Raw genomic sequence first — 16,724 nt, forward strand, 5'->3', positions numbered from 1 at the left:
TGACCAAGACTGTCATACCAAGTACTATGTGTTAAGCTGTATATGTGAATGACATTAGAAGGTTACAAATCATGTACTAATTATCTGCAAGCGACAAGTATAGCTTTGCTTAAATAAATTGTATAAGTGGGCGGACGAGAACGGTTAAACTGAACCCTCAAAAAAGTCCATGCGTCATGTTTTCTAACAAGAGAGGTATACTAGCGGACCACGTAATAGATCTCAATGGAGAACGGCTATCTGTGAGCCGTGCACACAAATATTTAGGGATCCTTTTAGACAGTAAGCTATTGTACCACACCCGAAGTATGTTAAGGCAAAGTGCCTCAAGACTGTGAACCTGCTGCTGCGCTTGTCACGCACATCTTGGCGAAACGACAGGAGATGCCTTATAAATTTGTACAAAAGCATTATATTAACATGCCTTGACTATGCAGCAATAGTTTATAATTGTGCTGGACCTAATACTCTGAAAATACTAGATACTATCCACCACTTAGGCATCCGCCTTGCTACATGCGCCTTTAGGACTACTTCTGTGCAAAGCTTTTACGTTGAATCTACCGAATGGTCTCTATACTAACAAAAGACATATGTAGGCTTTTCTTATGCCTTGAAGGTAAAATCAGTTTTGAATCATCGATGTCATTCAATTATTCACGACTTAGCCACTGCCAGGTTGTTTCGTAACCTCCCAATCACTAGGCCTCCTTTTTCCCTGCGGTGGGAAGCACTCTAAAGAAAAAAAAATACAGGGTCCCCACTTTTAGAGAATGTCCTCATGTATCCTAGTCGGCTTCCACCGCCTTGGGAGTGGTAGACTGTCCAATGTGACATCTCTTTCTTATAAATATCGAAACGAGCACCTGAGGCACACATACATTTGCATTTTCTTGAATTTAAGGGGAAATATTCCTATGATAAATTTTACACAGATGCTTCGAAGTATCCTGCTGGTGTTGCTTACGCAGGTCTCGGATCCCCATATTCAACATCTGGGCCACCAAACCCACACGTCAGTATCTTTACAGCAGAAGCATACGCTACACTTTCTGCTAATAAACACACAAGGCTCACACATTTGCTAAGGCTCATTAGGTGTCGTGAGAGCCCTAATTTGTTTGCGAAACCATAAGAATACCTTTTTGAATGAGCTGTTGTGCTCCGCATATGTGTACAACCAAGTGATTGTCTTATGCAAGGTACCTGACCACAAAGGTATAAAAGGCAACGTAACTGCTGAGGAAAACGCTACGTCAGTCAATTTTTGCGCCAGAGATGGAAATATTCCCATTCCTGCCACAAACCTAAAGCCTTTCCTACGCTATAAACTGAGAAACCACTGCCAATGAGACTGGGATACCCAAGCATTGAATAAGCTTCCCATGATAAAACCTTAACTAGGGAACTGGATAACTAGAAAAACGGCACGATATAAGGAAGTACTTTTTTGCCGATTAAGAATAGGACACACTTTTGTTACTCACTCTTAGCTCTTGCCTAGGGACGATCCTCCAACTTGTAGTATGTGCGGCAATAGTCAGACAGTACTTCCTGTTCTTATTGTGTCCTGCATTAGAAATACAGAGAAAAAAAAATTACCGACGATTACGTTACTTCCTAATGCGAAATTTGAGCGCAGCAAATAAGCTGTTTCACCTTTTCGATAGATTGAGGCAAAGAAATCGAGCAACACATGTATGCGCTATCACAAATTTTTTTTTTTATTTTTCACACGTATTCCTTTAACAAAGACTCCACTAACAGTTCTTGACAGTCATGAAGGAAGCTTTGTGGTCGGAGAAATAGACTGATATATGTTCGACTTGGTACACCAATGCTTGATTCTCAAAGACGAGATCTATACAAGTGCCTCGCGAGGTTGTCACAGCCGTGGGACGCGTTACGAGCGAGAGGAACGGGATGTTCTCCCGCATAAGTGTTAGGAAATTGCTGTTTGTCTTTATGTCAACATTAAAGTCCCCCACTACTAACATCGGTGTGGATCGATGGACGGTTAATGCGAGTTGCAGGAAGTGCACGACGTCTTTCGTGGGTGCGGTAGGGGCGAAGTAGGCAGCTACTACCAGCAAGATAATTTCGCAGTGGCGAACGGCAGCGGCAATTTCGGCTCGGGCGGTGCACATATACAGATCCGCCGACACCGATCTGGCTTTCTGATTGCCACCGCACAGGGCGAACGGCAACGGCAATTTCGGCTCGGGCGGTGCACATATACACATCCGCCGCCACCGATCTGGCTCTCTGATTGCCACCGCACAGGGGTTGCATTGGAGGAGGAGCGAAGAAAGGAATTAAGTTCGAGCCGGCGCTTTGACAACCGGAGACTCGCAGGAAGAGGGGGGAGGGGGGCGGCGTGTACACCCAGCGGCAAACGATGGGGGCAGAAGCGCGCGCAGCAAGCGGACAACACGATAAAGGGAGGAGGGAAGAGATAGCAGCGACTGACTGATGCCGCTGACGCCGATAGTGAGTCAACCCCAGCTGCGGAGTTGGTTTCAGGGACAACGCCGCCGATGCCGACACAAACAATATGATGCCCTCGCTTCCGCAGCGCTAAGAACCAGGTCTAGCCGTGGGAAGGTGGTCACGTATTCGTCGACGTGCCGGGGCCTACGTGAAATAACCGGCGCGTCGGCAACTGAAGAGCACCCTATCCGCCACACAAGAACAGGGGGGGGGGGGGACCCTTTCCTCCTCTTTCTGCATGGCGGCGACGGTGTTCTATGCAGTCACGTTATCTTGACTCTCTAGCGGCGTCAGCGGCATCCAGCGGTATCAGTCGGTCGCTGCTAGCGCTGGGGGGATGAAAGGGGGGCGGAGCTGGTTACGAGGCCGACGACAACGCCGACGACGACGCGAAACCCAGGAACGGACGCCAAAGAGCTGCGCTCTAATATTTTTCTTCTGTATATCGCGAAAGTATACCTCTTCATCCTGTATTTTTTTAGCGATGAACCGCTTTTTAATCTGCAAGTAGTCTTAGCTTTCTTAGACGAAACCGACACCCTGAAAATAATTTGGCAAAATAATTTTAACACGTGATTAACAGCCGTTGTATTCGAGAGCCCTCTTGAAGGCACGTTTGTTTCGTTGTCGTATGATTTTACGAAAACACAATTGCCATCATCCACGTCCCTAACCAATCGGTGTCATTATTTTACGGCATTTACGGCGACAGTCTTTAGGCCCTTTTACAGTCATGTCACATCTACCATGATGAATTCACTGTCCACGCCATTCACAATACGGCTTTAAAATTACCATTTGTCATGGCACTCTTTGGCCATAACTCGCCCTTGCGCCATTAAACAACACACATCATCATCATTCATTTCGTTCTTATTTAAAGGCGAATGTCTTTTAATTAAAGGCATTTTAACTTTTTCTGCACCTCATACGGGTATCGTAGTATCCGATAACGAATATGGTCGTCATGAGCTCACATTTCCGTAAATCTCTGGGAAATTTGTAACGCTTTTCCTCAACTTCCGTGCTACAGAAAGATTTTGTAGTGGCGCGACTATCGCCTGCGGACCAGGTGGAGAAGGAAACGGCTCACGTGGATGTGGCGCGGGAATGGAACACGCTCCACTATTTAAATCTAGCTTGGCTTTACTTCTAAGCATACGAAAAACCGACTGCTTCTTGGCCAATCCCACATAGTGCGTATGCGTCACTGTCTGGGACACAAGACAAGACAAAACACGCTAACGCACTCGACCTGCATGGCCACGCTATCGGCTGCTCCCGAGATCCAGTGGCACCAAGCTGGCCAGCCTAAATGAGCCGAGGTTGCAGGGGTTCCCTCTTGGCGTCGCCTTTCGCTCGGGCTCGGTGGCTGTGCTCCCGCACAAGTCACTAATCCTCTTGTATTCATCATGCAGGTGTTTGCCGTCGCTGCCAACGCGCTCTTCGCTGCTCATCTCGACCTTTCCCCCGCCACTGTGTCGACTACAGCACCCAGCTGCTGTGATAACGGCACCTTATTCCTGCTTCCACCCAACATCAACGCTTCACCCTGCCCGACAACGCCACTACCCGGTTTTCTATTCCTGGATGCCCAATGGAAAGCCGCATCACCACAGTCATCACCCGCCGATATAAAAGTGCTGCAACCACCACCGCCGCTCTGTGGGCTCGGTGGCTGTGCTCCCGCACAAGTCACTAATCCTCTTGTATTCATCATGCAGGTGTTTGCCGTCGCTGCCAACGCGCTCTTCGCTGCTCATCTCGACCTTTCCCCCGCCACTGTGTCGACTACAGCACCCAGCTGCTGTGATAACGGCACCTTATTCCTGCTTCCACCCAACATCAACGCTTCACCCTGCCCGACAACGCCACTACCCGGTTTTCTATTCCTGGATGCCCAATGGAAAGCCGCATCACCACAGTCATCACCCGCCGATATAAAAGTGCTGCAACCACCACCGCCGCTCTGTGGGCTCGGTGGCTGTGCTCCCGCACAAGTCACTAATCCTCTTGTATTCATCATGCAGGTTGGTAACAAATATTCCCTGTTTGCAAAAAAAACTAGCAACTATTTCTTAGTGAAGCTGCCGAGCCCGCAGTGCTGCGTTTTTCTTGTAGCTGATTGCGGCAATGTTTTGCGTGCCTTGCTGCTCTTGGCAGGTGATATCGAATCTAACCCCGGCCCTAACACTATCGACCATGTGCTCGCTGAACTAAAAAATGTATCCGCCGGTCAAACCAAGCTCATTTTCGAAATACAAGACCTCAAAACTAAGATCAATTCCACTGAAGTTGCGATAGCCGGCTTGACTAAGCGAATGACCAATCTGGAGGCCCATTTCCAAGCTTTTTCACATCTAAAAACCGACTTCGAAGCAATGAAATCTGAAAGTGCTGGGTTTGCTCGACATTTAAACATTCTAGATGCGCGAATTGAGGATGCAGAAAATCGCTCGCGCCGCAATAATCTTATATTCTATGGAATTCCCGATACTAACCCATCCGAAAATTTTGCAGGCTCTGAGGAAACAGTCATCAACCATTGCTGTCAGAACTTGAGTATAACAATTAACCCTGAGAACATTGAACGTGCCCATCGCCTTGGGCGTTTCAAATCTAACCACACTCGTCCAATCATCGTCAAGTTTACTTCATCTAAGATTAAAGACACCATATTATCGAATGGTCATAAGTTTAAGGAAACTAACTTCAGCGTCGGCGAGGACTTTTCCCTAAAAATACGAAATGCGCGAAAGCATCTAGTCGCGTTCGCTAAAGAAAAGAGAACAAAGTTTGCTCTGAATTTTAAGACACTGCATATTGGTCTCAAGCGCTACATGTTCGACGAAACCACGCAAACAGTCAAGGAAATAGCAACTCGGCCCTCACAATCAGATTAGCAATCACCTCGTCGTGAATCCTCTGGGAACTGCGCCAAGAACGCTTCTTTATCTAACCTCTCGCTCTCCGTTATATACACTAACATTCGTAGTTTTATTCCTAAGCGTGAAATTATTTCTAGCCTTGTTTCGTCATCAAGCAGCAACGTGCTTATACTAACTGAGACTTGGCTGAACAGTTACATGACAGACAACGAAATACTGACTGACCTACCAAACTTTCAAGTTTTTCGGAAAGACCGTAAAGATTCACGAGGAGGGGGCGTACTCATTGCCGTTAGCCAAGATTTGTCATGTTCCCTAATACAAGATTCATCTGACCTCGAAATGTTGTGGCTAATTTTTCACGCAGCACCTAACACAGTTTTACTAGGCGTTTGTTATAGGCCGCCACATAGTAGCCAGGATTTTTCCCGTCAGCTTAATAACGTACTAAGTCAACTGTCCGCAAAGCATCCGAATTCACACATCTTCCTCTTCGGCGATTTTAACTTTCCGAATATTGACTGGCATACCCAGCCCGCACCTATAGCTAACAATGGAGAGACAAGGGAATTCCTAGATTTTTGCAATAACATCAACCTTACTCAGGTAATATTTGAACCTACCCGTGTAACACAGAACTGTGCAAATATTTTAGATCTCTTATTAACCAATCACCCAGACAGCGTTCAGCCCATTACATACCTACCTGAAATAAGCGACCACAAAGTAATTCACGCTAACCTTCTCCTTACGCCAAACCGGAGCCGCAAATACCATAAAACCATCCGTCTTTATAACAAAGGAAATTATAACGCCATAAATAATGAACTTAACGCGTTTTTTCAAGTCTTCTCGTCACGTTTTTATTCCCGCAGTGTTCAAGAAAATTGGTTACTGTTCAAAGACAAACTCGAAAGTCTAACTAATAGATTCATCCCCCAAATTAGTTTTCACTCTAATTCACAAAAGCCATGGTTTACTAAAACACTGAAACGTTTGGAGAACAAAAAGAAGCGTCTTTACCGTTCAGCCGGGTCTCAGGGGACGCATAGCGCATGGGCGAAATATCACGAAGCTGAACGATCATATCTCGCCGCTATTTCTGATGCCAAGCATACGTTTTTTCACTCGGACTTGCCGAATATGCTAACTAGTAACCCCAGAAAGTTCTGGCAAGTTATCAATCCTCATCACGCACCAGAAATAACCCTCACAGATGAGTCAGGCACAGTCTTCACTGATGCTGAGTGCGCTACTATGTTTAACTCTGCCTTCTCATCCGTATTTACGAAAGAAACTGAAATACCGCCATCATTTTCAGCACCACCCTCAGTGATAAATTATGCTATGCCACCAGTTGTCTTTACGTCATCTGGCATTTCGTCCCTAATTGAAACCATGAAAATTTCATCTTCATCCGGTATCGACAATATTAACCCAAAGCTTTTGAAGAATAACAAGGATATTTGTGCGCAATTTTTATGCTTACTTTTTTCACAGTCACTGTTAACAGGTCAACTACCACGCGAGTGGAAAAGCGGTAAGGTCGTTCCAGTCTTCAAATCGGGTAAAAAAAATTCACCCCTTAACTACCGTCCCATTTCCCTTACCAGCGTACCCTGCAAACTCATGGAACACGTCATCTACTCCAATGTCATGAGCTTTCTCGATTGTCACAACTTTTTTCATTCTGCGCAACACGGTTTTCGAAAAGGCTTCTCATGTGAAACACAGCTGGCCATTTTTATTCATGATTTGCAGGCTAATCTTGACTCTAACGTACAGACCGATGCTATCTTTCTAGACTATGCAAAAGCGTTTGACAAGGTTCCTCACAAACGCCTACTACTAAAACTTTCATATTTGAACCTTCCCTCTAATATCTTTAAATGGATAGAAGAATTCTTGACTAACCGTTCACAGTACGTCACCGTTAACAACCACAACTCCAATCCTATCCCAGTAACGTCAGGTGTCCCGCAAGGGTCTGTCCTCGGTCCGCTTCTGTTTCTAATTTATATTAACGATTTACCAACACATGTCTCTAGTAATATTCGCATGTTCGCCGATGATTGTGTAATTTATCGCAAGGTTAATAACGCTTCTGACCAAACATCTCTTCAAGACGACCTTAACCGCATTCAGGAATGGTGTGCCAATTGGTTAATGGAACTTAACCCTCAAAAATGCAATATCTTGTCCTTCACGCGTCGCCGTAACCCACTTCATTTCCCATACGTCATAGCCAACGTCCCTGTACAACCGGTTCTATCATACAAGTACTTAGGCATTACCTTGTGTGGCGACTTGTCCTGGAGTACACACGTTACGAACATCATTTCATCCGCTAATAGAACACTTGGATTTTTAAGACGTCATCTCCGCCAGGCCCCTAAACATGTGAAATTATTAGCATACAAATCCCTTGTCAGACCAAAATTAGAATATGCGTCACCCATTTGGAACCCGCACCAAGCTTACCTTATAAATGCACTCGAATCAGTCCAAAACAGAGCAGCCAGATTCATCCATTCATCATATTCTTACGACATCAGTGTGTCAGCTTTGAAAGCTGAATCAGACTTATTGCCCTTATCACTTCGTCGCCGCATTGCCAGCCTTTGCTTGTTTCATAAATTTTTCCATAGTTCACTAGGTCGCCCACCCTACATCGTCCCTCCAGCCCGCATATCTCATCGCACTCGTCATCCGCTTCAAGTTTCCCGACCTCGTGCCCGAACTACCACTTTTGCCGCATCATTTTTCTCCCGTACTGCAGCAGACTGGAACGACCTACCCAACGACATCGCAGCCATCATGTGCTCATCCAACTTTGCCGATAATGTTACCAATCATGTTTCATTGTGTTAACACTCGCTAACCAAAATATATGTACCCACCCCTTATGTAATACCCCTCGTGGGTCTTTAAGGTAATAAAAAAATGAAAAATGAAAATGAAATGAATGGGAACAGGCACATTACAACAGGCTTGGTGAAATGTAACACTACATTATAAGTCTAAAGTTAAACTATCATAATGAGCTGTTTGCACTAGACCGGAAGTAAGGCAGTCCCGCACGTATTATAGTCTTTACGGCTACTGCGCACACAAAGAGATTAGCTTAGTACGGGTAGTTCAAAAGTAAACAGTAGTAAGAGCCATGCATCCAGCGTTCCATGTCGCAGGAACGTGGCGAAGAAAGGCTCGATGAGAGAGAGCGAGAGAAAGAGCAAACGTTTACTAGTCCGAATCAGTGAGAAACAGTTCTCTCTTCACACAAGGCGGTTGGCTTCCTAAGTCCTGGTAGCTCGATGAAGCCCGAGACAATTGCACAACAGATGCGTTATATTCTTGAAACTGTAAAAGCGCACAAAGACGAGAAACGAAGAAAGTGGACAGGAGGAAGCACTTTTTCACAACTCATTACATTCGCTTTCTTTAATAGTGGTATCGTAGAACGCACAGAAAGAACTATATGGTCCGTGGTATTGTGACGAGAAGTGGGTTACAGCCGGTGTAAGCGCAACTCCGACACGCAGCCTCCATAACGCTACCTTCTGTCGATCTGTAAGCCAGTCATAGAGGTCGTAAAACTATTTTTTACACCTTCGTGTAAATATTTCATAAATGTGCTGCGGCACATTCTGTAGTCAGCAAGAGGCCAGGGTCTCGATTATGGCGGTGGGGCTACATTCGGAGCACTGATGCGCTTTCAAAGGAGTTTCTCAAAGCCCGCTGAAGCTTCGGGACCCATAAAATACCACGGAGTCAATTCTACAATTCTTCTTTACGCAACATGAATTTCACTCACCACGGTGCCCCAGTGGTACGGAATTACGATGGCAACACCGGCGAATTGTTCCTACAGGCTGCCATTTTACGTGTGCTTAACCTCTACACCTTTAAATTACCTGTAGAGCTCAGGCGCAAAATGAAACAGAATGGGCATTTTCTGCATGACCTTTCTTGTATACGCTCAGTACAGTATATCAATAAATAGTTGGCACAAAGCAATGCTGCCAGTGGTATTTCCGAAAACAAGGTATCCAAAAGATACGGTGCCCTACATATTGCCAACGCTACTGACTCCTCATGGTGGCTTAGCGGCTGCGGTGTAGCGCTGCTAAGCACGAGGTCGCAGGGGTCAAATCTCGGCCGCGGCGGCCGCTTTTTGAAGGAGGCCGGAATGTAAAAACGCCCGGGTCCCGCACATTGCGGTGGACGTTAAAGATCCTTTGGTAATCTAAATTAACCCGGAGACCCCCACTACGGCGTACTTCATGATCAAGTCGTGCTTTTGTCACGTAGAACCCCAGAGTTCAATTGCCGACACTACTTAACAAATATGGGAAGTTCGCGTAGATGTTCTACAATGTACATCAGAGAAATTGAGAGAATTGCAAATCATAAGTTTTTATGTAAATAGATTCTGTATTCACCCTTCATTTGTGTTTTTGGGTTTTGTCGCTTTCAGAAATAGGATATGCCTCGCATGTATTTGTTAGATTTGCTGCATGGTACGCGATTCGCTGGAGAACTTCCTGTTCATTTCTGCGCTTGTACCCTTGTGCTAACTCCCGCTGGTTACAGTTTCGTACAAAGGTGGCTATGGGCGCTCGTCAAGCTGCCTCTGAGAAGAGGAGCTTTTACCGACAGCTTCAGTCATCAACGTGATAAAACATTTCTTATTATTCAACAAATGGTCGTGCAACCGAACAGGTGCCTTTGAATATCGTTGCCCTGTATACGGGCTGATCATATTTAAGTGTAACGGAATTTTTAAGGATCACCTGTTCCACCTAACACAATTGTAGTGTTTGATCTGCATAATTCAAATAGACGGGCATTACGTGCTCAAGAATTCGAAACACATATTCAACTAATTCGCAAGATGTCACGAATTCCGAATTAATTATTTCACCACTAATGTTGCACTTAGCAAATTGTAGCCGGTGAGTGTGCAAGGCGCATTCACTTGGAATGAATTTCCAGAATGCCTCCAGTTTGGAGATATGGGACATCAAACTCGCCGTGAAATGCACTGTTGTTCCGCTTACTTTTTTAGCAAAGCGATCTTTCATGCATTGAAGCACGAAGGTAACTTGAATGTCCATCCGTTTCGTCCCACACTTTGGCAAATAATATCTCCAAAATGATGTCATTCTAGAAATTCCTTTAAAGTTGAGACGTCCTGCAAGGCCAACAACTACAATACGGGCCGCCAAGTAATTAGGAAGGCATTTAGCGAATTCTTAAAAAATTAGTTGAATGTGTTTCAATTTTTCGTCCTTTTGGAATAATCCAGCTCAAGGACAAGAATTACGCTATCTGCAACTGGCGACTTTTAAAATACCATAAAACTTCAAAATTATCACCCTGTATGGCGAAGCTGCTGCCTCACATGCCGTTGTCCCGTGTGCTTAGCCGAAGGGCCTAAAGCTTTATTTTCGGTGTCCTAAAGTGGCCCTCGAGAGCGCGAGATAAAAGCAAAATCTGGAGAATGGGCATAGTTTTTCGGATCACCGCTGGACGTTTATCCGCTTCGCAACCTTGAAGGCCCCACTTGCCCGACAGGACACCCTTAACAATTACACTGCGACGCGACTAAGCGTCGAAGGTGTAGGCTGTGTGAGACGGAGATGGGAATGGGCAGAAGGAGGGGTGGGCATACATGTGGCGATGCAGTACCCCGACGCGATTACGCAAGCGTCTATTATCCACATTTCGAAAACACGATCACGTTTTCCGCCTATTAAAGTTCATGACCGGATCGTCACTTCAACCTTCACGGGGCCACGTGTGCTTAGCCGGGTGATGGTTTCGCGTTCTCTCTCCGAAACCGCGCGCAGCGTTCGTGGACGCTATCGAAAGCGAAAGCATTTCAGTTGCAGCAATCGTCGGCGCTGGCGATATGCCATATGGCTGCATGGGAATGGGCTTTTTATAGGCATACGGTGAGAAACATCCGTGCTCTCGCACAAAAGAAAAGCGAGTCATCTGGTTGGAAGAGCAGCTACAAGAAGATAGCGTCGACATCGATTCCGTCCTTTGCGGCCACGCTAACTTGCCTTCTGGGGATATCAGTCGAAGAGGAACCTTCTATTTCAGTGTAAGTGATTCAATTCTTCCATTTGAGGGGCACTTAAAGGGCGGTGATATTGCATGAGAATAGGTCCGAGAGCTAAAACTGCCTGATGAATTATCCGGATAAACTTCGTTTGAGCAGTTGTGAATTTTTCTTTTGCTTTTGTAGAAACGTTTCTCTCCGTGTCCATTTCCTTTCCGATCATCGCTCTCGTAGCTTGACGGATACCGGGAGTTTTGTACTGCGCAAATGACAGATGAATATGGAAAAGGAGCAAGATGACCGCCACATTGTGTGCGTATCCAAATTCAATGCTAGTCATTCCGGCTTCCTTTGTGCCTTCTCTTTCAGGAGTTCCTCAGGGTAGGTCCGAGCGTGTTATTTGTTTTTGATGTCATTGCTTCGTGCTCTATAGTTTGTACAAAACAAAGTAGTGATTGGCGACAAGGTAGTCTTAATGTCTTCTGTTACCCGGTGGGCCGCGCGGCCTTTTGGTTCAATGGTGCAACTTGCGAATTTGAGCAAAATTTCAATTCTTATCTTCTCGTCGAGGAGTTTCAGGTATTCCGTTAATGTGGCCTGGTAGCATCCTCGTTTTTTATGGCCGGCTATTGTATTACGATACAAGTTATATGCATGTTATTTCGCCGTTGTCGTGGGCTAAGTGGGCTTAGAAAAACATTAGCGGTCGAGCCCTTGCTACCTCCATAGAGATCTGGAAGTGATGCACCAGGATGCGGTCAGAGCAGAGACGCTAATATGGAGTAGGCAAGGGCTGCTGATCGCGGCTTGAAGGAGTTATTTACGTGCTGTATGCGTCTTAACGAACTGCAGGGACTGAATTAGGTCAGGTATAGCTTTTATGTCGATATAGCAGCCATATTTGAACAGTCTATGACCATCTTAGCACACATTAATTAACTTATTGTGGCGTATTACGTGTGATAAACCACGATATGACTATGATGCACGCCGCAATGGGTCACTTTGGATTAATTTTGCCAACCTTGTGTTTTGTAACTCGCACCCAATGCACTGTGCACGAATGTTCTTTTCTCTTTCTTTTTTTTGCATTTCACCCCCCTAGAAATGTACAGTTTACGACCGCGAATCCAACCACCCACGTCGTGATTACGAGCGCAATGCCATAGCCGTTAAGCTACCGCAATGGCCCAGAGAAACTAATTATAATTATTTCACTGAACTACTCAGAAGTGAAAACTCAATACGGTGCATCAAAGACGCTACTTTGAGCTTTGCGTTTGTGTTCCCGGGCTTAATTTAGGATTTGGAGGGGTATGTGACCAGGGAATACAAAAAAAAAAAAAGATACCGTGAGCATAGTGGGCTCATATTGTCACGACACATCCAACCTATCGATGGCTAATTTAACACTTGCTGTCACTTGGACGTCTCGTGAAAAGTAATTCTTTATCGCTTTTACATGCACCAAATAGGACGAAATATCACAAATAGCCAAGGCAAACTAAGGCCTGGGGAAAAATCACAAATATGTGGAGCAAAGCTTTACAAACATATCCGACGAGGAAACGACGACGAATGCCAAATATTGGGGATGAAAGCTTTGCTTTAATATGTTGCCCCTAAAGAGAGACAAGCCTACGTCACGGAATTTTACTCAAGGCAAACACCATTTGTTGTCTGAAAATAAAACGCGCTCTTGTCGACATACATTGTAAAACTATTGGATAAATTAAAAAAACTCAAGTGTACACTGATGTGAGTTAAAAAAACATATCTTGTGTTGCTTATGGAGTGACATTATTGAATTTCTAAATGAAATACAGCAGAGATATGTCGATTATTGTACGTTTACCCTGTTTAACATACATGCACATTTCCGTACCGTATCTGAAGCAGCGTAGTCTCAGTTTTACTGGCGTGAATGAATCACTTAAAATGGCATAACTTATCCTACTTATTTTGCTCGCACAGCTGCATGGTACCGAGGCTGCGTCAGCTCTGTTGATTAAGAAATAGCTTGACACGCAGATAACAAGGTTATTAGCTCCACAACGCTGAATCTATCCGAACGACGGATCATATCGCGATTTGCGCCTTCACATTCGGTGTCCCATGACCTTGCCTTTCATGTTTTGGGTGGGTAGGGGACATAGACGCGAACTCAATTCTTCCGGGTTCGAGCAGGGCCGGTAGGGTGCTTTGTACCAGACCAAACGGAGGCGCGTGATCTGAAAACCCATTCCTGCTTTTTTTAAATATCTGCAAGTCGAAAACACTTGCGACTAGCTAACACGGCGGCTCACGTTCTTGCAACTCGTAGGCGTGCCAAGCACTACAAGCGCGCTGGCTCAGTGGATCGTCTTACTCTTCTTACGTGCGCGCAGAGATTCACCGCCTTGCGTCACAAGGAGGAGATGGTTGTTAACAGCAGTATTTGGTCCGGGTGAAAAGGACGGTATATATAGATCTCACGCGTCTCTAAGAAATACTCTCTGCGCCGTATGGCGTATAAGATTTCGAATAGCTTGCTTCATTCGTGAAAGTGTGCTATATGAGGATGCACCATTTCAGAACAAGTTAAATCATCCAGATTTTGTTAAATAAAGAGGGAGCGCTTTTATCCATCTAGAAAGCCTGTGCACACAGAAAGCGTTGAAGTGCTGGTGTGGCAGAAATTCGGTTAGACGGAAATCAGGTAGTGATGTTTGGCTGTAATAAGAAGCGCGATGTTGCGGGTGTAGCGCGAGGCTCACTGAAAGGCTTTGCAGCATTCTGACAATGATGGAAAGTAAAGTCACTCATATGCAAAAATTTTGGTGGGGAGTCGAAGACTCCGAAATTGAAAAGAAATTATTCTGGGCAGATCACTAGGCGTCACGAGTAGTTACAGGGATCTGGAACGTAAGAGCGAGCTTCGTAGGCTGACCCCTAACGGCATCTACGCCGATATGCTTGCTGCGCATGAGAGGTACACTTCGTTATTACATTCAAACACCTCTTCGTCGGTGTTGCTAGGTTTGGGGATCTTTGCACTTCGAAATATTGCGGCATTGTCTGTGAGAATGTCAAATGAGTACCGACATGATATTTTTAGCTATTCATTTTGTTGTTAAACTAAGTTCGCAGTCCAAAAACAACAACAATGCAAAAATAATAAGATGCTGCAGAGTGCTTTAAATAGTTTATTGTAATTGTAATAGTTTTTCTACAGCCAGTTGTGGTTTCGTTTTCCAAGGGATTATTGTATCTTGACGTCCAGACGTAGAATGTGTTCACATGGGTACAGAACATTTCGACGTGTTGACAACCCATTGCGAGTGCCAAATCCTCGCAATATCTTGGCTTCATCGTGCCTGCCTTCGGCGTCATGATGTTACCACAAATTAGAAACCGATATTGGCTTTAAAAAGCTATTATATGCGAACTGTTTAGAGGGCTCTAAGGCTTGGCAGTATTTTCTCTGGGGCTTAGAAGTCCTGGACCGTCACATAACGCAAAAAAATTAGGCGTTGGAACTATTACGTCAATACTCCTTGAAGACACTGGCAGAATGCAAATAAGCGCACACTTGTTTCTCTGTTCAATGAAGACTCTTCCTCTTATTTAAGAACAGGATAATGTGTCGCGTTGTCGTCAGAGGGAGTTGGACACGGCAACTGTGGAGTCGAGAGTAAAAGTAGAACTTTAGTTATTTAGTCTGCACAGATTCATGCCGCATAACACAGGTTGCGCGAGCTGTTGGTTAAGTCGAAAGACAACGCACAGATGGCAGGACAAGCGGAAGCGACGCTACTGTTGTGCGGATGTGCGGGGTGATCTTTTTTAAGTTGCCCAGAATTTTCATATATCGCCGAGGGCAGATAGCCTAAGTTAGGCCCTTGGGCTCGATTATCCGAAGACATAGACGTTACTACTCCGATAAATCGAAACACATAATCAAGTATTTAACAAAAATTCGATAATTATAACTTAGTAATGATTACATTACGGCACATATTGCAATTTGCAAATTGCAGATGGTAACTTCTCAAGATGAATCCACATGATATGAATCTCCAGGATGACACCAGTTTCGATATATTACTTTGCAGGATTAAATACAAAGGCATTCCAGTTACTTTTGTGCTCCAGGGCATCAAAGAAAGTATTGTAAAAAAAAGTAATGAAGGTGCATTTTTACGGCTAGTTTGATGACGCATATTTTCAAACTAGTGTCATTTTGTATCTTTATTCCAGATGGATAAGGCGTGAAAACCCACGGCCACAGTACGCAAATTGTAGTATGTGCCGGAATGTCATTAAGAAGCTAATTAGTGAATATATGTGAATGAGCTAAATAGGTGTTTCGATTTCTCGTGAAACTAGTGTCCGCCTATCTGAATAATCCAGCTGAAGGATGCGAACTAAGTTATCTGCGAGAGGCGATTTTTAATAATACTGCTAACATAAAGAATGACCACCGCGTTTAAGGTGAATTAATGTGGTGCTTCGCAAATCAGGAAGCACCGCCACAAACGTAAAATTGTTCACGATAACGTCTGTTACATGTGGAAACTATGTTACCTATGACTCGGTCATATGGCATATTCTGGGCACGAAATCAATATTTGACGTCGTAGTTTGGAAATGGAAATGTTTTAACCTTGAATCATTTCTTGATAATATTTCTTTCGTACGGCTACGCAGCAGGTGCGGTGCGAGCTGCTACCCGGAAAGGCTTGCACTGAGTGCGACGAATGGATGACATACCGATCTCGGAGCCATGTTTTTGTGGTGACCTTCGTTCGTAGTTAATTCATCCTAATGACCGGGTAGCTTCGTGGATGGCTGACACTGCTCTCTTGTTTACGGCTCGAGGTTTCTCCTGCGTGTAAGCAGCAATGAATATAAATTATTCAGAGTCTCAACAGATATGGGGCGTATTTTACCAAAATATACAAAATGAGCCGAGTTTTTTATGCAGTCGTAGCATACCTCAAACGTGTGGCTGGCATGACGCTTCACATGGGTTTCGGAACGTCTTAGCCGTCGTTCAAATAAATCAACTGGGCCGCACCCGTGCGAGCCGCCGCTAGACGCTCTCCCAATGCCCACTTTCGAGAGTTTCCCCTTGATAGGAGGGCTTAACACAAGACAAATAAGTGCTCGAAACATTTCATCCATATATTTCCAGCGAATGGACTGCGTGTGGCGCGGAAGAAATGGCATCTGCGAACGCACTCTTTAGAAACGACTATCTGTTCGTCGCATTACTCGTGCAATCCTGTTATCAC

The sequence above is a fragment of the Dermacentor andersoni genome, chromosome 3, assembly GCF_023375885.2.
Source record: "Dermacentor andersoni chromosome 3, qqDerAnde1_hic_scaffold, whole genome shotgun sequence".
Lineage (NCBI taxonomy): Eukaryota > Metazoa > Arthropoda > Arachnida > Ixodida > Ixodidae > Dermacentor > Dermacentor andersoni.